At 37.4% G+C, this 22,851-nt stretch overlaps 1 protein-coding gene across 1 annotated transcript in view; it reads left to right on the top strand.

The window, feature by feature from the left end:
* ST8SIA2 (ST8 alpha-N-acetyl-neuraminide alpha-2,8-sialyltransferase 2) overlaps window positions 1–22,851 on the top strand; it is a 1,698,605-nt gene that overhangs the window by 929,881 nt on the left and 745,873 nt on the right. The gene's annotated exons all lie outside the window — the stretch shown is intronic.

The following is a 22,851-nucleotide window of genomic DNA, read 5'->3' as shown; positions in this document are numbered from 1 at the left end:
TTAAAACAACTACTACCCACTGGTCTGAATTACCTTTTAACAGGGCACACAGAGGGACGTAAAAGCAAAGCCAAAAGAAAAAATATAAAGCAATATGCGAGCCTGCTGTTCAAATCCCAGACACATGCTGTCACAAATGCTACAATAGCCAAGCCCTGCAAGTAACAGTCATAGACGTAAGAGAGCTATCCCCAAGATGCCTGTATAATGTCACACATGCCTTGTGGTAGGAAAAGGACTGATAGTGTGGCATCATATAGGTCTCAGAAATGTAAAGCAGCGGGGGTGTGGCTAGGATGCCGGCAGGCTAGCAGTAGACTTCTCCTGCTGTGCTACTTTATTTTTATTTCTGACAGGAAATTGTATTTCTAAGTTATCCTAACTGATTTTTCTAAGTAGATATTACTATTCTGAGTTGTCCTGGAGGATAATATTTTTTATATATAATTATTTTCCTGTCAAACTTTTATCTGGAAAATTTCTTCACTCATAATCCTGAATTCAATCACTTAAAAACAAACTCACAAGATTCATCTTTGAAAAAGGAGCTTCAGTCTGTTCTTATTAACATAACTTTCTTTGAAAATAGACAAAATGGACAACAAATTAGATAATTAAAGAAAAATGTTCAAAACAGATGGAACAAGTACGCCAGTCTTTAAAACATTTTTTTTAACCGATTGTTTTTCTGTGCGATCTTTTTACTCATTGTCTGAATTTGTTAGTTGGGATATTTTGCAGAGACCCTAATGTTTATGGATATCAGTTGGGTATGACAACCCTGTGTTTCCAAATGTTAGCCAAACATTCCACTTATGCTGTGCTGCTGATGCTATAAGAAGGCAGAAACATGCATGTCCACAACTAGTGGGGTTTGGCTGTATTGCATGAAGTTGTCCATGAACAGACTTAAAAGAAAAAGTCATGGGGATTCAGAATTGCCATTTAACTGAAACACCTGATATCCTTAAGGGATAATTTGCATATATACAATGTTACCTTAATGCAAGAGATTTAAGGTATCACACAGTGAAAGGGCTAGCTTTGCTAGATTTTTCTTTTTGTGTTATTTAACTGATTGTTTTTTCTGTGTGACCTTTTTACTCATTGTTTTAGTTTGTTACATTCCACTTATGCTGTGCTGATGATGCCATAAGAAGGCAGAAACATGTATGCCCATAGCTAGTGAGGTTTGGCTTTATTGGCCTGAAACTGTCCTTAAATAGACTTAAAAGAAAAAGTCATGGACATTCAAAATTGACATTTAGCTGAAACACCTGACATCCTTAAAGTGTAATTTGCATATATCCCATATCGCTTCTAACACAAGAGGTTTAAGATATCACACAGTGAAAAGTCTAACTTTGCTAGATGTTTCTTCTTGTGTTTTTTAACTGATTGTTTTTTGTGTGACCTTTTTACTCATTGTTTTATATAAAGTGGTCAAAAATGCAACACGATATTACAACAAAAGCTATTGGGATTATTTTAAGCTCATAAACAATAACTATCCAAGTAAAGATGATAAAAATAATGTTATTGTTTTCAAAACAAACTACTTCCTCATTAAAATGGAGATTATTCTCTTGGAAATTCATGCATAGAGCTTTCAGTACTCCATCCACACAGAGTTGAATTAATGTATAAAAAAGTAGGATGTTGGAGATGTAAGGTAAATGTTAAAGCTGATTGGCAGGATATATTGTTTTGAGTATAATGTTCTTAAACCATTCTGGGATAATATTAATTTTTTTACAGACTTTATTCAATGATTTACTTTGATTAAATAATTAATTTTATTTAATATGCCAATACCTACGTGTATCAAAAGAGTAGACTACTCACTTTTATGGAGTATTTTAACAATGGCAAGAAAAGTTATTGTGATGATAGGCGTTACTGCCAGCCATCACAGGAGAGGTAGGGCAGTGGAGTTGTGGCATATGCCAGCACAGCTAACTGGAATTTTGTAATGAATTATATGTCATTTGTGTATCAAACTGGTTTGTACAGATGCTTATGTTCGAGAATGTATTTGTAAAGTTGCTTGTGTTAAAATGTATCAACAGTATGTCCTTCTGGAAAGAAAAGAAATGTACGTGCACTATTGCAACTGAATTAAATGTATATGTTTCAGCAGAGGATATTGGCAGAGCAGAGGTTTTCCCAATCCAGCTGCAGCAAACTCTGGAATATATCTAAAATTAAATTACTTCACAAGCAAGTTGGAGTTAGACTTGAACTCATCCAGGTGTAGACAGCTTGGGGCTGCTCCAGAGTACATTGCTTCTCTGTTCAACTCTAGATATGTATCCTACAGATAGAAGTAAATATGCAAATTGTTTTTTTTTATGTGTTTGTAGTTGACTGTTTACACACACACTTATACACAAGTGGAATTTATTATAATACGATTAAATTATAGTGTGTGTAATTAATAAATATATATACTATAATACAGATAATATATAATAGATGTACACACACTGACACACAAATATTACACATGACATGTAGCATAGCTTGCCATGTATGTATGTATGTGCGCATGTGTGTTTATGCGTACATATTGTTTAAAGCATGTGCATAAGATATCGGTCTTTGTAAACATTACACAAGACACTTAATTCAATACAACAGAACTTAAGTAAGGCAAGTCCCACCTGATAAGTCAAACCTAATGATTAATTAGAAAGAATCATAGCACCTGTGTGAAGGGCTGCAATAAAATGGACCCATTTCCACATTGTGATATTTTTGGATTCAAAGACATATGGCATCCCACAATTCCATTGGAGTGGACAGAGTCACATAATTATGTATGCAGATTTTATGGTAACCAGTGTACAGACTTTTGGCCAGCTATTCCTTTTTCTCATGGCCCTTTGTCCAGATTTTTGATGATTCCAGGTTGAGAGGTATGATTGCAGCCAGTGTTTGTCATTTAGAACTTCTTACAATCAAGTCAAGAACAACCAGAATCATTACTTCTTACAACACTTGGATGAAATTTAAAGAACTTGTAAATAAACAAATGCTAATACTCAAATAATAAATACTAATTCTTGAGAATGTTTAGATTTTTTGCTTTATAGTAGACACTTCTGTAAGTAGTTGTTTTTGTTGTGATTTGATATTCTTTATTCAATAGATTGCTTATTTAATTACCTAATTTCTCTCTCTCTCTCTCTCTCTCTCTATATATATATATATATATATATATATATATATATATATATATATATATATATATATATATCTTAAATGTTATAATTTATCTGATTGTTAAAACTTTAATAAAAATATATGAGGGAAAAAAATGTACAGCAGTGACAAGGATGAAGGAAGCTAATAGGGATCAGGACAACAAATGCCCTGACCACAACTTTGTTGTGAACCACACAAGTAATATGAAGTGTGCTTCCACTAACAGAAGCCCGACACTAAATGAAATGCATATTACATTATAAGTTGTTAAGCTACAAATGAACAAAATTGCATCAGCATGAAGCGTCATTTATGAAGTATTCCTTTATTTCTTCCTGCTAGATAACTGCTTATTACTGGCATGATCATATGATCATGCGATCATGAGGATCCAGCATTGCTAACTTGACATGAACATGTAATTAATTCTAAACAAATCATAATTTAAAGGGGCACTGTTATTTAAAGTTAAAATTCATTGACTTTCTGCAAATCTTGGACAGCTGAGACATATGATAGTATAGTTTCTGCCTGGGCATTCACACAAGATCAAACCATGGACCATTCGTTTCTTGACACAGGCAGTTGATTTCTTTTTTTCTTTCTTTCTTTATTAAAAGGCAAACAGATGTGCATGTTTTGAAAGTGTGCCTGGGGGGGGGTGTCACCCATTTCCCCCCGTGCTATGCATTCAGCTCCCTTGAATAAAAAGAGCCAAATCAGCCATGATTGCCATATGTGAACATGACTGCTTAAATGGCAGTGTGATTTGTGAACTGTAGCAAGCACATTCATTTATACTGTTTAGCAAATTTTCTTACTTCATTTTTTTGGCCCAGAAGCCAAGTTGCAACAGTTCATGAATGGCCGTTTTTTTTTTCCAGCATATATCCAAGGAATTTTATTTTTGGGGGGGTATCCTCAATATTCTTTTGTTTTGGTGGTCCGCAAATGAATGGGGGTACCAAATAGGGGATTATTCACTGCAGCTTGCACGCTACCAAAATGCTTTGTGTGAATGAACCTCATTGCAAAAGAAGTCATATACCTCTTAACTTTATTGTAGACTAGTGTAAAAAACATTTAAAGTATGTGTTGCTTTTGCTTTATATCAAAGACAGTATGCCAGTGTTTTCCATTATATCACATAATTTGCTGTCTGATATGTGATAGCAATTACTATAAATATTACATGAGTAAACATTAAATACAAGTCTTAATTAACTGCAACTTTTGAAATATTTTAAAACCACACAATATTGATTGAAAACAAGTCATTTGAAGAAAATGCACTAGTAAGCATTCTGTTTAAACCAGCATGATAGCATGTAATCAGCAAAGCTTTAGTATTATTCAGACCTCTTTGTCTCATCGCAATGTAAAAACATATTAGAGAACCAAAGAAACAACAACACGAACTAATGAACCAATAAACAAAATAAAATGAAGAAGACGGCCAGTACCCAAAACAATATTTTATTAAGCGCTTTCATCCACAATCTTCAAGGACATCATCAAAATAACAAATTAAACACAAATCACAACTTTTATAGTCCCACCAATTCACAATACCACCCCCTTAATTAACATCACCATGACAATATATAAACCCAATTAGATTTAATTCATGGCATACACATGTATAAACATATATATTAAAAATATACACACAACGCATTCTAAAACTCTTATTAAAATAACATCACTACTTCTAAAAATACAGAATGAATATCCTCTGGCTTTCTTTAACACATATAAAATATGCAGTCCTTAATTTCAAAACACTACTTAAGGACATTGCATCATTAAGCCCAGGGTAGTCATGGCATTAGTTTGTAATTGCCATTTTAGTTCTAAATATTCTAAAAAATCATCAGTAGGCCCTGCCCTTTGTCCCAAGTTTACTTGATCTATAACTTCAAATCTAAATTCATGCAAGGGATGCACCTCTATGTGTTTATATCATTCATTCTTATCGTCTTTTTTCTAATATCGTATATATGCTGATAGATTCTTTTTCTCAAACTCAGGTGATCTCTGCCTAACATATAAAGCTATGTCAATCCCAGAGCTGTTGGACATGCTACACCTAAAGAAATCCCAATCCCTTCGAGCTACATGCTCTAGGGACCTAAACCTTGTCACCACGATAAACAGGACATGCTGGAGGGATAGATTCCTGTCCCAGAGACTTCCTATACTCTGGAACAAGCTACTCATCTATGTCAAGCAAAGTTCTTCATTAGCACTCTTCAAGAAATATCTTAATGAGTGGATGGGAAATAGGAAATACACCCTGGGGATCACTTCTGTGTCTCTGCTGGACAGTGGCACAGGAAAATAACTTTCTTGGGTGGCGTAAGGTATGGAACCTTGCTGGCTAGGCTTACGTAGGCCCTTGGGCCAATAGCCTAGTACCTACCTATGAACTTATGAACATATGATATAGAATGCATTACATGATTTGCAGAGGGCCATATGTATGACTCCTTTACTACCACACTTCATTTTATTTTGTTTATTTTAACATATTAGAGTCGGCAGTTACCATCAGCAGAAGATTACGCAGTGAGGGAAATTGCCATATACCATAGCAGAGTGATCCTGCTGTGAGTGGTTAGCCTCCCCACTATAAGAGAATTCTGTTTAAGTCCAAGACAGCACTCTTTCTTAAGCATCTTCTTCCCTTGCTGGCATATAGCACTGTAGTACAGATGGTTAAGGAGTTTCAATGACACAAATGTCACTCAGCCTTCACTTGCACAAGTGACTCCAGCAAGTCTTTTAACAAAATTATTGTTCTTTGCATCTTTTGCAGCTAACAGACACATGAATGAATGAATAAACAATGGTCTTGATTCTTGAACTCAGTCATGGAGACTGGAGACTGTAAAGTGGTGGCAGGGGAAAATGTAGTTAGGCAGCATAGGATGGTGGTTTGCAGGATGACATTGGTGATCAAGAAGAGGAGGATGAGTGTGAGGGCAGCACCAAGGATCAAATGGTGGAAATTGAAAAAGGGTAATTGTGAGGTGATGTCCAGGGAAAAGTTAAGACAGGCACTGGGTGGCAGTGAAGAGTTACCGAATAGCTGGGTAACTACAGCAGAGCTAGTAAGAGAGATGGCTAGAAAGTTGCTTGGTGTGACATCTGGAAAGAGGAAGGAGGACAAGGAGACCTGGTGGTGGAATGAGGAAGTACAGGAGAGTATACAGAGAAAGAGGTTGGCGAAGAAGTAGTAGGATTGTCAAAGAGATGAAGAAAGTAGACAAGAGTATAAGGAGATGAGGTGCATGGCAAAGAGAGAGGTGACGAAGGCTAAGGATAAGGCATATGCAGAGTTGTATAAAAGGTTGGACACTAAGGAGGGAGAAAAGGACCTGTACCGATTGGCTAGACATAGGGACCGAGCTAGTAATGATGTGCAGCAGGTAAGGGTGATAAAGGATAATGAGGGAAACATACTCACAAGCGAGGAGAGTGTGTTGAGCAGATGGAAAGAGTACTTTGAGGGGTTGATGAATGAAGAGAATGAGAGGGAGAGACGGTTGGATGATGTGCGGATAGTGAATCATGAAGTGCAGTGGATTAGCAAGGAGGAAGTAAGGATAGCTATGAAGAGGATGAAGAACGGAAAGGCTGTTGGTCCAGATGACATACCTGTAGAAGCATGGAGGTGTTTAGGTGAAATGGTAGTGGAGTTTTTAACTAGATTGTTTAATGAAATCTTGGAAAGTGAGAGGATGCCTGAGGAATGTAGAAAAAGTGTTTTGGTACCGATTTTTAACAATAAGGGTGATGTGCAGAGCTCTAGTAACTACAGAGGGATTAAACTGATCAGTCGCAGCATGAAGTTATGGGAAAGAGTAGTGGAAGCTAGGTTAAGAAGGGAGGTGATGATTAGTGATCAGCAGTATGGTTTCATGCCAGGAAAGAGCACTACAGATGTGATGTTTACTCAGAGAGTGTTGATGGAGAAGTACAGAGAAGGTCAGAAGGAGTTGCATTGTGTCTTTGTGGATTTAGAGAAAGCATATGACAGAGTGCCTAGAGAGAAGTTGTGGTATTGTATGAGGAAGTCGGGAGTGTCAGAGAAGTATGTAAGAGTGGTACAGTATATGTACAAGGGTAGTGTGACAACGGTGAGGTCTGCGGTGAGAGTGATGGATGCGTTTAAGGTAGAGGTGGGATTACATCAAGGATCCACTCTGAGCCCTTTCTTATTTGCAGTGGTGATGGACAGGTTGACAGATGAGATCAGACAGGAGTCCCCGTGGACTATGATGTTTGCAGATGACATTGTGATCTGTAGTGAGAGTAGAGAACAGGTGGAGGAGACCCTGGAGAGGTGGAGATATGCTCTAGAGAGAAGAGGAATGAAGGTCAGCAGGACTAAGATAGAATATATGTGTGTGAATGAGAGGGAGAATAGCGGAATGGTGAGGATGCAGGGAGTAGAGGTGGCGAACGTGGATGAGTTTAAGTACTTGGGATCAACAGTTCAGAGTAATGGTGAGTGTGGAAGAGAGGTGAAGAAGAGAATACAGGCAGGATGGAGTGGGTGGAGAAGAGCGTCAGGAGTGATTTGTGACAGACGAGTACCAGTAAGAGTGAAAGAGAAGGTCTACAAGGGGGTAGTGAGACCAGCTATGTTATATGGGTTGGAGACAGTGGCACTGACAAAAAGGCAGGAGTCAGAGCTTGACGTAGCAGAGTAGAAGATGTTAAGATTTGCACTGGGTGTGACGAGGATGGACAGGATTAAAAATAAGTATATTAGAGGGTCAGCCCAGGTTGGAAGGTTTGGAGACAAAGCCAGCGAGGTAAGATTACATTGGTTTGGACATGTGCTGAGGAGGGATGCAGAGTATATTGGGAAAAAGATGCTAAGGATGAAGCTGCCAGATAACAGGAAAAGAGGGAGGCCTATGATAAGGTTTATGGATGTGGTGAGAGAGGACATGTAGGTGGTTGGTGTGACAGAACAAGATGCAGAGAACAGGAAAAATGGTAACAGTTGATCTGCTGTGATGACCCCTAATGGGAGCAGCCAGAAGAAGAAGTCATGGAGAACAGTAGAGCTTCTACTGCATCCACCAACTGACCTTTGTCTTTATTTTTTATAAGCTGCTTATCATGCGGTGTTTTTGCAGCTCTATTACATGACAGTTCATTAACAGTTTAGAGACCAATTATTTGGATTTGTTCTTCTAATAAGAGTGTTAGTGAAGCTGAGTATCAGATGTGTTACAGGATTGTTCATATCCTTCCTAAAGGCGCAAGACTGTAAAAGAGAGGCATTTCATTAGATGATTCCTGTGAGAACTCTGACCAAGATGACACAGCAGCATTGCATGTACACATACACAGACACACACACACTCAGACACACACTCTCAACTATGCTTTAGAGATATCTGGGGAATGACACAGGGAGAACAGCAAAAGACAGGACCAACACTGAGGTAAACCACTCCTGGAGAAGTAGGAAATCCAAAATCAAGAACAAAAGACTCCAGCCACTGGAAACGCTGAGCAGATATATAGAAGTGTATTCAAAAAGCAGTACAACCAGAAAGCTTTCAGGCTAATACCCTTCTTCAGTTTGTAAGTAACAGCTAGTGCAATCATATCTCCATTAAAAACAGATTCAAATTAAAACCATGTGGCACAGCCCCAATCAAAAAATAGAATCAATTCATTATTTAAATATGATAAAAATATTTGAAATAAATGGCCATGGGCTGTTTAACTTTTTTTTTTTTTTTTTGCATAAGATTTATTCCTTTTGTGGTATAAGTGAGTCATTTTATTTCATTTATTATCTTACTTGTTTTTTCTAATGTTAGTGTTTTTCTTTGTATAGTTTCAGTCAGAACGTGTCTGGCTTTTGGGTATTCTGGGCCTTCTTCCTCAATGTAAAGTCCAAACCATTGTTTAGGGAGGAGAGGCTAGAGTAGGATTATTCTACCTGCTGACCGGCACACTTACGACATAAGTAGCTTAAGAGACATCCACACTTCCTCTCACTTCTTTTACTGTATCAGCTTTATTCAGGCTACATGTAAAAGACATCATAAAAATAAGTTATACACAAATATGTTATAATTCTAACTTTCTTTAAAAATCCCCCTAATCTTATTGCATGTCAGAAATCTTTCATATAGCCCTTGTTCATATCTCAGGTATCTCAACCCAAATTCTCAAACTAAGCCATTAAAACTCAGTCATAACACAAGGTAAAAAAAAAGAGAAAACTAAAAGCAGAAACTGAAAAATGGGTCAATCCCAGGGAATCCAGAAACTAAACCAAAAGAAAAAATGCCCAGCAAACTTGCAGTTGCAACAAATGCATTGGAAGTCACTTCAAACTTACGGTTTCAGAGCTCAGGGTTCAGTCCTAATTTCAGTCATTGTTGATGTGGTGTTTGCATCTTCTCAGTGTCTGCAATAGCTTTCTCTGGGTACTTCTGTTTTCTCCTTCACCTCTGAAAAAGCACACTGGTTGATTGAATACTCTAAATTGTCCATGTATTCATTTTATTTATCATTTCTCTGTGGCCATTGATGTGGCTGAAAAAGAATCTTTGGTCTGGTTCATTAACCCAGTTAACAAATGGTAAATAGATAAATAACCAGTGCTGAAACTTAGAAGTCATTCAGAAAACTGGATGGCTTACTGCAACATTGAATGTTAAAAAATGCATATCCTCAGAAAAAGAAGCATTCCAACCCTCATGAGTGAAAGACACTGTGAATCCATAACAAGACTGGACTTGCAGGAAAATAAGACATACTGAACTACAAATTATAAAATTACACAGACAGAAACAGAAGAAAAGAAATGAGACAGCTACAATGAAGCAAAATAATTGGGCCAAATAGTTCAGAAATTATGTCCAGAGAGCCATAGACGAGGGCAAGGTAGTGCACACAGCCTATCTAGCCTATCTTGACCTCACCAAGGCTTTTGATACCATCCCCCACTCTGGAATTAAAGATAAACTTACTAAACTGGGCATAAATCCCTATGTCACAAGATGGGCGGCCAACTGGCTCACTGACAGAACCCACACAGTAAAGGTAGCCCACTCCAAGTCCGACTTCAGACCAGTAACGAGTGGATTACCAAAGGGTTCGGTCCTGGGTCCTCTCCTGTCCGGCATCTACTTCTCTGAAGTGCAGGCCAACACAGAAGGTCTTTGGCTGACAAAGTTTGCAGATGACTGCAAACTGGGAGCCATAATAGAATCACCTAATGATGTAGACATTCTACAAAAGAGCCTCACAGAGACAGATGATTGGTGTCAAAGTCATGGCCTCAAGCTCAATGCCAAGAAGTGCATTGTCATCCCCTCTGGGAAAAACTCGGTACCCATGAACTACCACATAGGTGGTAGCTCAGTAAACACTGAGAGTGTGATAAGCGACCTCAAGACACATGAGGAGAGTAGTCTCTCCTTTGATAACCACATCGCCGCAGTAGTCAGGAAATCCTTCTACGTGGCACACCTCATCACAAAAGGGTTCTCCTCTAGAAAAAAGGAGGTCATTGTTCCTCTCTACTCATCCCTCATCAGACCCATTATAGACTACAATGCTCCATTTGGCATGTATCTCACAAGACACCTACAACAATTGGAAAGGCCACAGAAATACTTCACTAAGAGGATTACTGGCCTCAAACAGATGCCATACGCAGACTGTCTCTAAAAACTTCAAGTCTACTCCATCGCATATCGCCTACTCAGAGGTGATCTCTGCCTAACATACAAAGCTATGTCAAACCCAGAGCTATTGGACATGCTACACTTAAATAAATCCCAATCTCTCTGAACCACACACTCCAGGGACTTAAACCATGTCACCACAATAAACAGAACATGCTGGATGGATAGATTCCTGTCCCAGAGACTTCCCATACTCTGGAACAAACTACCCATTCATGTCAAGCAAAGCTCCTCATTGGCCCTCTTTAAGAAAAATCTTGACGACTGAATGGGAAATAGAAAATTCACCCCGGGAATCACTTCTGTGGCACTGCTTGACAGGGGCACAGGAAAATAATTTTCTTGGGTGGTGAAAGCCAGGGAACCTTTTTGGCTAGGCTTATATAGGCCCCAGGGCCGGTAGCCTAGTACCTACCTATGAACCTAAAAATTACATTTAATTACATTAGTTACTGGTTCTGCAGTGCAGTCTGATGTACTGCTTATAAAGAATACTATCTAATCAGGTCTGCCAGCCCATCCTGTTTCAGTAAGGGCTGGTGCCAACAAGCAGATCAGAGAATTTTTGCTCCCAATCACACTGCTGCCAGAAGTATTTTTCCTTTAACCCATTCTCTGCACATGCCCGTATACCATTTGCAAAACACACAGTGGGCAGATGGCCACAGCCTGTTACTTCTGCAAGGAGCTGATGTCTGCAAGCCATCCTACCCATGTTTCAGGAAGCAATCTGTGATTGTATCCCCAACCTGCACCAGAGAGTTCAGACTGGTTTGTGTGCCCTTGCACTTGCTCTGCCCTCCAAGATGGACATGCCCAACCTTCCCCAACAGTGTTTCAGATACTCAAGCTGCTAATCAAACCAGGGTTACTTGGGCCATAGTTAGGACTTTATCCCTTTATGCCACAGTGGTGGCTAGGACTTAATTCTTATAGTAAAGTAGCTACAATTGCTAGGGCTGTCTGTAAAAGAAAATTACTATCTGCTGTTATTTGTTCATTGTTCTGGCTTTGCAAGACTAATGTGATTTATATGAAGCAACTTGGAATACTTTAATTCTTTCACACCTAGCCTGAGTGGAATTTCACACATTCTGGCACCTGAAGAGCTCCTGCCTGGACAGATTTCTCCTGAGCTAAAATTCTGTGAATGCTTGTTTCCAACCAAGCTGTAAACAAAGCTAACAACAAAAAGTTAAAATATAAAAGTTATTCAGCACACACTCCTCTTCACAACTATAATAATATGTTAGCCAGACATAACAAAAATTGTATATTGAACAAGTAATTAAATAATATATAAATGTACTACTTATAGTTATGCCAACAAATATTAATCTTCCTGTAACCATAGTAGACAGACCCCAACTATCCGTGTGACATTTGTTTGGGCAGATGAAATCTTCATTTGTCTGCAAACTAAATTTGTAGATGGCCTTCCATTTTTGAGATATTTGCAAAATTATGACTGCTATGCATATCTGAATATTTAATGGGCAAATAAATGTAAATATCTACCACACAGTGCTGATTAGACATCATCAGTGTAAATTCTTTTAGGCACTGTGTATACTTTCAGTTGATACCATGGAGTCTCATGTAAGTACTCTCTGGCTGATGTTATTAATGTAATTATGAACATATGCCATATACTTGTAATGTTTTCTGTTACCAAGTAACTCATCTAAGGAGCCATTCATGACCTCTTTGGTAACTGGGCATTTGAACTACTGAATCTCAATCCATCCAAGTGAGCAATGCCAGAGATATGTACAGAAATATGATGATTATGCTAATATGCATATCTTATTACTGAACAAGTTTGAATAGTTGCTTGACATCAGCTTGCAGACAGTTGGTATCAGTGGCAACTTTTGCAGCATTATACAAGCTTTCCTTTGATTAATTCCATGCAATCATTTTATAGTTGGCATATGCCATAAATACATAGGGGTAAGAAAAGGGAATAGAAGAGCAAGAGAGAGAGAGGTGAAATTATAATGCATAGTAATCATGCCTTATGACTACTGGATGTGTGTTATTAATCCATTTTATCATGCAAGTAAAATGTCTTTTTATAAATGCTGAAGATAGGTAACCTTAATCATTCCAGTGAAAACTTACCTAAAGAAACATTATTATTATTATTATTATTATTATTATTATTATTTATATGTAGGGTTCCATTACTCCTAAGACAGAGATATTTACAGAAACTGAAGAATTTAGTAGCAGAGTAGGCTCTTACTGTCTTGCTGAAATTACCTGTAGAACAGAAGTAAAATGTATAACACACAAAGCAAAAGAAACATTAAATATGACTTTTGTGACAAAGGGAGATACTGCCCGCACAGATATCTGGAATTTTGTAAATAATTGTACATCATTTGTGAGTATTGAAATGATCTGTGTAAGATGCTTGTGTTACAACTGTATTAGAACTGTATGTCATGTATATATTAAACTAGGTTTGTACAGACACATGTGCTGAAAAGATATTTTATAAAGTGCTTGTGCTTAAAATGTAACCAGTAACAGAAATGTACATGCACTATTGTAAGTGCTTAAATGTATACATTTTAACAGTGGAAAATGGAACACAGAAGGTTAAGTTCAGTTAGCAAACTTCAGAAAAAGTAGCTGAAATTAAATTACTTTATGGGTAGGCCATAAAAGATGATACCTTTCAGTTTCAATTCAGCAAAGAGACACCATGTATAAAACTAGGGAGCTTTCTGTTTTGTCTGTTAAGGTGAAATAATTACTAATTTTAAAATGTGAAGGAATTCAATTGTTTTATGACTTCCAGCATCTACCAAAGATCTGAGGTCTATGTATTTTCACAGGTAGATGCTAAATACTGCTAGCTTCCACAGTGGGGGTTTCACTTGGGATAGAGTCAGATGACAAGAAATGATGTCATTCTGCAAACTATTCCAACAGCAATATTTGAGATACTAATTTGAGAGGTCTCTGAGTGAGACACAGCATTCTGTATTCTGTCTTGAATCTGACAACTAGAACATCCATTCACCACATCCGTCTTGCTCTATAGTAAATAAGTTCTTAGGTTACAGTATAATTCTCTTAGATATAGTCAGGATTATAGCAAAGCTCAGTGTAGATATTTTTCTTTATTTATTGGAGACTATCCTGCAATGTTGTTTTAAATATTTCCTGTGGTTTTGAACTCTGATGACACTGTGAATATATACTTAGTATTGTCTTGATCTTTTATTATTTATTATTAAATATATTTAAACATTTCATTATGGCTGATCTTTGTGAGACATATTTAAGTTCTGAGAGTACTTGCATATTTATTTGGTGACACTATATGCTACTCCTAATAGCCTTGCTCTTGGTCAAACTACTGTTTGTATTAATTTTGATATCACACAGTAAGACTGGACACCCTTTTGTTAAGGGCCTTAAAGTAGCTGCTAAGAGTTGGCTGGGGGCAGTGAAAACTACCTTATAGTTTGTGCAAAAGGGGGCATAGCTAGTAAACCTGTGCCACCCTTTCCTGTGTGTGTGTGTGTGTGTGTGTGTGTGTGTGTGTGTGTGTGTGTGTATAAATCAAACCTCAAAGAGCATGTGTATCAGATACTTGGGCAGGGACACAAAACACTGGTTGGACCGAGGGGGTACTGGAGGTCCTGGCATGGCCACTGAGCTGAGATCTCAACTCTATAGCTGCACCGGTGGAGGGTCTTACAGGGGATCTGAAGAAAGAGGGCAAAACCATCCCCAGACTGACTATGTTCTCTGTGTGCTCTTAAAGGAAACTGCACTTGATGTATAGAGCTGCATCTGGAAATACTGTGTGTGTACCTTGTCATCCTCCCAGTGTACGTCCACCTCTGTTGACAGTAGTGAGGATTGAGGCTCCTTGATTACTGGTCCAGTGGTGGGTTGTCACAACTTTGTCTGCATATTTAACCACAGAAATATTCTGCTGTCATTATGAAATGGAGGGGCAATATACTTATTTACCACAAAGACAGTATTTTCTTTTTATATAAAATGCATTTGCAACATATTGAAACCACATTCTAAAATTCAGTTTCCACTGAAATGGGTACTCGTCCTATCAACTGTGCACTGCAAAAATAATAAAAGTAACTCTCAAACTGATAGCATAATAATCAGTGAGAAAGACAAATGTAATGGTGTGGGCGCTCTAAATGCAACAGATCTGCTGTAGTTGCCAAACTACTGCCAGTGCAAGAAAAGGTTATAGTTATAATTAATAAAAAAATAATACAAATAAAACAATAAACATAATCTGTGTCTATATTCTTCCAGGCAATAATACAAATACCCTGGAAGATTTTCTTCACTGGCTATCTAACACAAACCCTCAAGAAACCATTGCCCTCGGTGACTTCAATATAGATTGGAACACCTGCTCCTCTAATACCCCTACCACCCATATTAATCTATATGGGTTCACACAAACAATATCCTCTCCTACTAGAATTAGTAAATCTTCCAACAAAGAAAGTATACTAGACTGGATTCTTATCAACAGTCATCCCAATACATATAAGACTGGGACACTTCCGGATGACCTAAGTGATCACTTACTAACCTATATTATTAAACAAAATGCCAGTAATGCCTGCCAGCCTACATATGGGACAATTAGGAATAACAAAAACTTCAACCCTATCAACTTCCAAAATTAACTTAAACTATGTAATTGGTCAATCTTAAAACAACTGCCACTTGATGAAGCTGTCATATACTTTAATACTAAATTCCTTACTATCCTTGATTCCCATGCTCCTGTTTGCACTATTTGAACTAAAACAAGAATTGCTCCATGGCTTACTAAGGATACCAAATTTAAAATTAAACTTAGAAATAAAGCCTGGGCCTTCTGGTGAACAACAAAAGCCTCTCTAGACCAGCTCAGATATCGTTATCTTAGAAATGACACAAAAAAATCCATACTGCTAGACAAAAAAATACTCCCACAATCTTCACCAAAAACACCAAAATAAACCTCAAAAGTTCTGGGCATGTATAAATAGATTTCTTCATCCAGGTAAAATAACCACTCCAACCCCTCTACTGCTACAGAAAAATCCCCAGAGGACATTGCTAATATCTTTAATAACTTTTTCACTGAAACTATCCAGACCCTTGCTAACCAACTATCAACGATTGGCTCTAATACCATCACTACTACATCTGCCACTCAACTCCCCTTTAGCTTCCAACCAGTTGCAACCTCACTTATTAGATCCTTAATTAACAAATTAAAATCAGCCACCCTATCTGCTGACCTTCTCCCCACAGAATACATATAAAAAGCATCAGATGCTAAAGCATTCCCCATCTCCATCTTGATTAATAGAACCATTACTGAAAACTCTATTCCCTCCATCTGGAAAACACCCCATGTTATTCCACTTCATAAAGGTGTAGTTCCACAGAAATGTCAAATTATAGACCTATTGCCATCCTCTCACCTTTGGCTAAAATTATGGAGAAGTGTATTCATAAACAACTTCTGCATTATCTTATTCAAAACAATCAGTTGGCTGACACTCAGTTGGAGGAGAACACCGAGAACACACCGGTGATGTCAGCATGGAGACCAGAAGTGGTTCCGCAACCTGATACTATGACGCCAGTGTGTGGAATACAAGCCGCACAACATATCGGATCAACAACACCCATAGTCTCAGCAGACAGCCTCAATATTGAGAATGAAGGGGTTGTGTGTACTAGTCCAGTACCTACAGTGAGCCATTGTGTGACCGAGATGTCCATAAAACTGAAAGCTAATTCTACACATGTCCCTTTAATGTTTCAGGCACTGCCTTTACCCATATGGGACAGGAACATTGTCAGAGACAAACCACCACTGAACAGAGGAAGGAAATGCTCATTGCAAATATCGGATACAGAGGGGACGGCCTCACAGACGATAAAAAAGATGTGGCAGAAGCCACTCAACGATTGATTTTCAATTTATCGACCAGGACATTTTCAGACCTTGAATTGAGAGTGTTAAATAAAGGTATGTCTTTTATACCGGCAGCCCAGATGCATTTGGCAGACATGATAATTGACATAAAAATGGAAAGTAATGTCTTCAAAAAACCTAGTTGTTTTATGCCTGTAATAGATCCCGTTTTAAAAACATTTCATCGCTTATGTGAACAGGATGTCAGCATATTTTTTGAATAAAACTCATATTGATAATAAAAAGAAATTTAGAAATTTGAGCAAGGAAGAGTAGGAAGCCCTACGGACATTACAAGCTGATGATTCCATTGTTTTTAGACCAGCCGATAAGGGTGGTTTATTAGTCATTTTAGATAGGACATTTTATCTAGAATTAATGCATTATTTACTTAGTGACACTGAGACTTATAATTTGATAGAGTTATCTAGAGTGCATACTGTTATTAATAAAATTAGCAGGATTTTAACTATTTAGCGGGTAATATGATTACTTTGGATTTGTTCAACTATTTTAGAATTATGCATCCTATAGTACCCATTTTAAATGGGCTTCTGAAAGTACATAAGTTGGTGGACAGACCCCCAATGAGGCCTATTGTCTCTGGAGGGGGATGGGCCACCGAGTCTATGTCCATTATCGTTGAAAAAGAATCAAGGATTTTAGTTGAAAAATCCGATGTTTTTCTAAAGGACACTAAGCAGTTTATAACTAACATGTCAGTATTTTTAGGATCCTGCATTGATACTAATGAACTATGTTTTTTAGCCCTGGATGTGCAATCACTTTTTACTAGTATACCCAGTGAGCAAGGTCTACAGATGTTAAGTGAAACTATAAAAACTGATAGCAGTTTTAGTGAAGAAAAGCACATGTTAATTTGTAGTCTGCTTAGTATTATATTAGAGGATAATTTGTTTTATTTTGATGGACAATATTATTGGCAACGGCAGGGGTAGTTATGGGGACCCCCTGTACAAACAGTTATGCTAACTTAGTCATGAGTAACTGGGAAAGGAAATTTGTACTACGTGAACATATTTATAAGAAATATATAGTCTTTTTTAAGAGGATTGTAGATGACTTACTTATTTTATGGAAAGGCCCTAGTGAACTAATACCACAATTTGTTGATTATTTACATACAACTACAAGCTTTCTTAGATTCACCTACAGCTATGCATATACTTCTATGGATTTCTTGGATGTCAGATTATATAGAACTCCTGATGGGCATATAGCAACTCAAATGTATAGAAAGGAATGCAGAGTTAATGCTACCCTACATAGAGATAATATGCACCCCAGTAGAATATTTAAGAATGTACTAAAAGGACAGAGTATGCGTGTGTCAAGACTAGACAGTGCTCAGGATGTATTTGAGAAAGACCTACTTAAAATAACTAATGACTTTAGAGATAGAGGGTATAGACATAAAGAAGTCAATCAGATGGCAACAGAAGTCACTCAGCTTAGGCATACTAATGCACAACCATTCTTATATGACAATAGTACTATACCTCATACTAGAGAAAAACAATACAACAAACAACATGTAGTTAATTTTTCTATGCAGTATACCAATGACCATAGATTATTTTGTGACACTGTTAAAAGGAACTGGCCAGTTCTTATGACAGAAAAAAAGATTAGTCAAGTTGTAGGTCCACAACCTAAATTTATTTTTAAAAATAAACATAATCTTAAACGTGTGCTATGTTATGACAGACCAGATACTCATACCAATGAGGGAGTTGGTTTTACTTCTATGTGTGGAAATTGTAATTTTTGTGCACATATAGACACACACCCCACTTTTATACATCCTGTCACTCATATTGAATATTCTAGTCATTCTAGTCATTTTAAAATTAACTGTAACAGTACCTTTATGGTTCATATGGTCATAGGTTGGTACTAGGCTATCAGCCCTAGGGCCTATACAAGCCTTGCCAACTTGCCAATCATGCTATAGTTTCTATGTAGGGAAGACTAAGAGACAACTAAAAGGTAGGATACGTGAGCATTTATTAGCTGTCAGGAAATTTGACTCCAGAAATGCCTTGGCTACTCATGTAATGAATACAGATTCTACTCATACGTTTAAATTTAAAGTGTAAGAGCAGATAGTAACTAATATGAGACTAGGAGATTCTAATAACACTCTTGAACAAAAGGAAACTAACTGGATTATTAGGTTACATAGTGATGCACTAACAGGGCTAAATGGCCCAGTCCCTTTAAACCCTTTTTTGAAGGGGCAGAGATTGTTTAAGTGATTTTTATTGAAGTTTTCATGTGATAGGCGTTTTAAAGATAGAGCAATGTATTTAATGATGTTGTTTTAACACATTTGTATGGTCTGAAGAAGTGCTCAGAAGGGCATGAAAATACTTACCGTATATTAATTAAAGTTTTATTATATCTACCTTGGCAGTCGTGTGGATGTATTGGATCATTTTATACCTTACTTGTTAACTTCCACTGGTACCTTCAGGTTTTTGTTTTAACTTCTGCATTATCTCATTCAAAACAATCAGTTGGCTGACACTCAACATGGCTTAGACCACATCACAGTACCACCTCTGCTCTCCTTTCTTTCACCAATGCTATTAACCATAACATAAATAATATGCATCCTCAGCCCTCTTTTTTGACCTCTCCAAAGCCTTCAATATGGTTAACCATCAGCTAGTTCTCCATACCCTGTCAACCATATCCCTGGATAACAATGTTATTCACTGGTTCCAGTCCTATCTGAGTGGTAGACAACAGGCAGTCCTATGGCAGGACAAATTATCCACTCTACTTCCTCTATCTCTTGAAGTTCCACAGGGCTCTATTCTAGGTCCCCTTCTATTCTCTATCAACAACCGTCATATGGCCATCCCAGACACAACTTGTATCAGATACGCTGATGACTCCACTTTGATCTGCTCTGCATCCTCACTCTCTGACCTTCTGACTTTATCCCAGAAAACATTCAACATAGTAGAAAACTGGCTCTATAATCACCATCTTATCTTGAACTCTAATAAAACTAAGCTAGTACTTTTTCCCCCCACTCGTATGTCCACTCCATTCACCTTTACAGTAACATCCAACAATGGTACCATTATCTCCCCAGATACCCATACAAAACTCCTAGGGGGTAATAGTAGACAACAACCTCAAATTCGATATGCATGTCAATCAAACTATCAAAACAATTAATAAAAAACTTGGCTCACTATCTAGAAATAAACCTTTCCTTACTCAGTTAACTAGTATTGACATTGCCCACACACACCTACTCTCTACCCTTTTGTATGCTTCACCAATGCTAACTAACCTGAATAAATCAGTACTTGGTAAACTCTCAAATTGTTACAACCATACCTCCAGATTTGCTACAGGCTCTAAATATTGGACACATCACTGCCAAAACCTTAAACTACTAGGGTGGCTTGAATTTCCCAGCTTACTTTAATATAGTCAGCTTATAGTAACACATAAGGTCCTCAACCAACCTGAAAACACCCCTGGTCATAAAAACCTCATCAATACCTAATGTAACTCCAGGCCACTTCGTTCTTCTAACAAACTGCTGGTTCAAACTTACAAATCCAGTAACTCAGCTGGTGACTCCCTGTTTTCTAACTTTGTTGTTAAAACCTGGAACTCACTTCTAGCTGACCTCACTCTACTACCCTTACTCTCTCTATTCAAAAAAAGCCTCAAGCAGCACTTAATGACACACTGGCTATGTCCATGCACCAACCCAGACTAACTCCCCAACATCTCAGTTAAGGATTTACCTCCCCTCTCTCTATGAGAAGTATGTGCAACATATGTCTCTTTACCTCTCTATGCTTTCAATCTTTATACCCCTCCCCACTCTTCTCCCTTACCCTTTTACATCTTACTGTATTTCTTTTGTTTATATACTCCATACATTTGATACTATGTCAGGGTAGTCTCGGGATTATTCCTCTCTAATTCACTCTTACTTTACTATTCCTTCTCACCTAGGCTGTTGATCATGCTTTTTTTCTTGTACATCCCTGTGTCTGAATACTTATGTTTTATTCTTTCCTTCTGTTTTCCGCTTTATCATAAAAAAGTACTGCATTTAACTTTGACTTTCTCTAATGCCCTTTTACTATGACAATCTATTATTTGTGTTTTACCTATTACAAGTTATAACTTACCCTGTTTATTATCTGTATGATTGAAGCTTTCCTCCCTGTTATTTGTGTGTTATCTATTATATACTGTATATCAAGTTGTACTTTACTCTGTTTATTATCTGAATGATTGGTGTTTTTCTCCCTGGGCCGCCACTGAAAATGGACATGTATCCAATCGGATCATCCCAGTCAACAAATGTAAAATAAAATAAAATAAATAACCTACATATTGTTTTACAGTTGCAGTTTTTTTTTGTTTGTTTTTTTTTGCAAAAACTAAAAAGCTCTCCAGTGAATAGTAGCAATAACGACCAAGTCACACACCAACACATGCTAAACACACAAAGAAAAAAAAAAAACAACCAAAACACAGCTTCAAAAAACAAGTTATATCCCTGAATAAAGAAAGGTGAACCATTAGTATCCAAATGGGAACAGTTGACTCCTAAACAGACAGTGCTAGCAGTTGAGTTCCTCTCAACGATAGATAGACATCTTACAATGCAATTGCTTTCTTCTCCTTGATGTCATATGCATTATATGGCAGGCTATGGATAGTGCAGTCATTATTTCTGTAATTTCCCTCACAATCAAACCTCAGAGGTGTACATATAGTATTACTATAGCTTTGGTGGAGGCTGGGGACACTGTGGTCATTATTTCTTTAACTTTCCTCACAAACTTCAGAAGTGTGCTCAGGTCAGTAGAGTTTATCTAAGATCAATGTACCGACTAAGAGCAGCAAGTTGAAATACATTAATCTGATCATTATTTTTTTCATTTTCCTCAATTTCTCACCTCAGGCACGTATATAGGTGGTGATATTTTGGATACATATACAGGTGGCTGTATTTTGGGAGTAGGGGTAAGAAGGCAAGCTGTTTATATATGTCTGACAACAACAGGTTAATATATGTTACTGTGTTCTGTTTATTCTTTCAGTTTCCTCCCATTCTCATATCAGAGGGGTACACAGAAGGAGGCTGCATTTTGGGTGTAGGGGATGTGGAGGCATACTATACATATGCATGCGAGTGGGGAAAGTACGACTTCATTGATCTCTGAAGGTGGCTTTCAGCTATTTTTGTTAACACATATAGACTGCAGTTATGACAATATGCAGCTGAAATGGATGCTACATGGAGGTTTGTAAGGGAGGCTTGCCCCCTGCAAAAAATGTTTTTTTTTTTACATGCTTCCATGAAACTGCCATTATCTTCCTGTGCACGTTTTGAGGTTATATACACTCAAGAGAATGAATGGAATTTGTGTAGAAATATATGAGCCATGACATTTAGAGCTCATATATTTTGAAATAACATAGTGGACTCATTTTCTGTGCACTTGAATCTGCTTCCTCTGTCTCACCTCTTATGTGACAGTAAAAGATTCTGTAATTTTGGAGTTCTTCTGCCATATTTCTGGATTAATTCCTTTCTGTCTTTTAGTACATGAACCTTTATATTGTGACTTTTATAATAAGCTTGTGGTGCAAGTCATTTTTGACTTTCCTGCTGTACTCATTCTGTAGACTTTCCTGCACTCTGTGCGATTTTACCTTATTTATTACCTTCCCTTTATAAAGTTGTTTCCCATCTGCTTAAGTACCTTGTCATTAAGTGATTAATTAAAGCAATTGAAGTGATATGACAAACTGTTGTCACTGAATCATTACAAGCACATTAGCCCTTGGTACAAACAAGAGATTTAATCTTGTGCAATCTGCAGATACAAAAAAGCAATCTATACTTCCCATTGTTTTGAA

This window comes from Protopterus annectens, chromosome 7.part0 (assembly GCF_019279795.1).
Source record: "Protopterus annectens isolate FY-2018-M chromosome 7.part0, PAN1.0, whole genome shotgun sequence".
Taxonomy (NCBI): domain Eukaryota; kingdom Metazoa; phylum Chordata; order Ceratodontiformes; family Protopteridae; genus Protopterus; species Protopterus annectens.
Note: the sequence above shows the minus strand (reverse complement) of the source record. Positions and strands in the feature narration are given on the sequence as shown.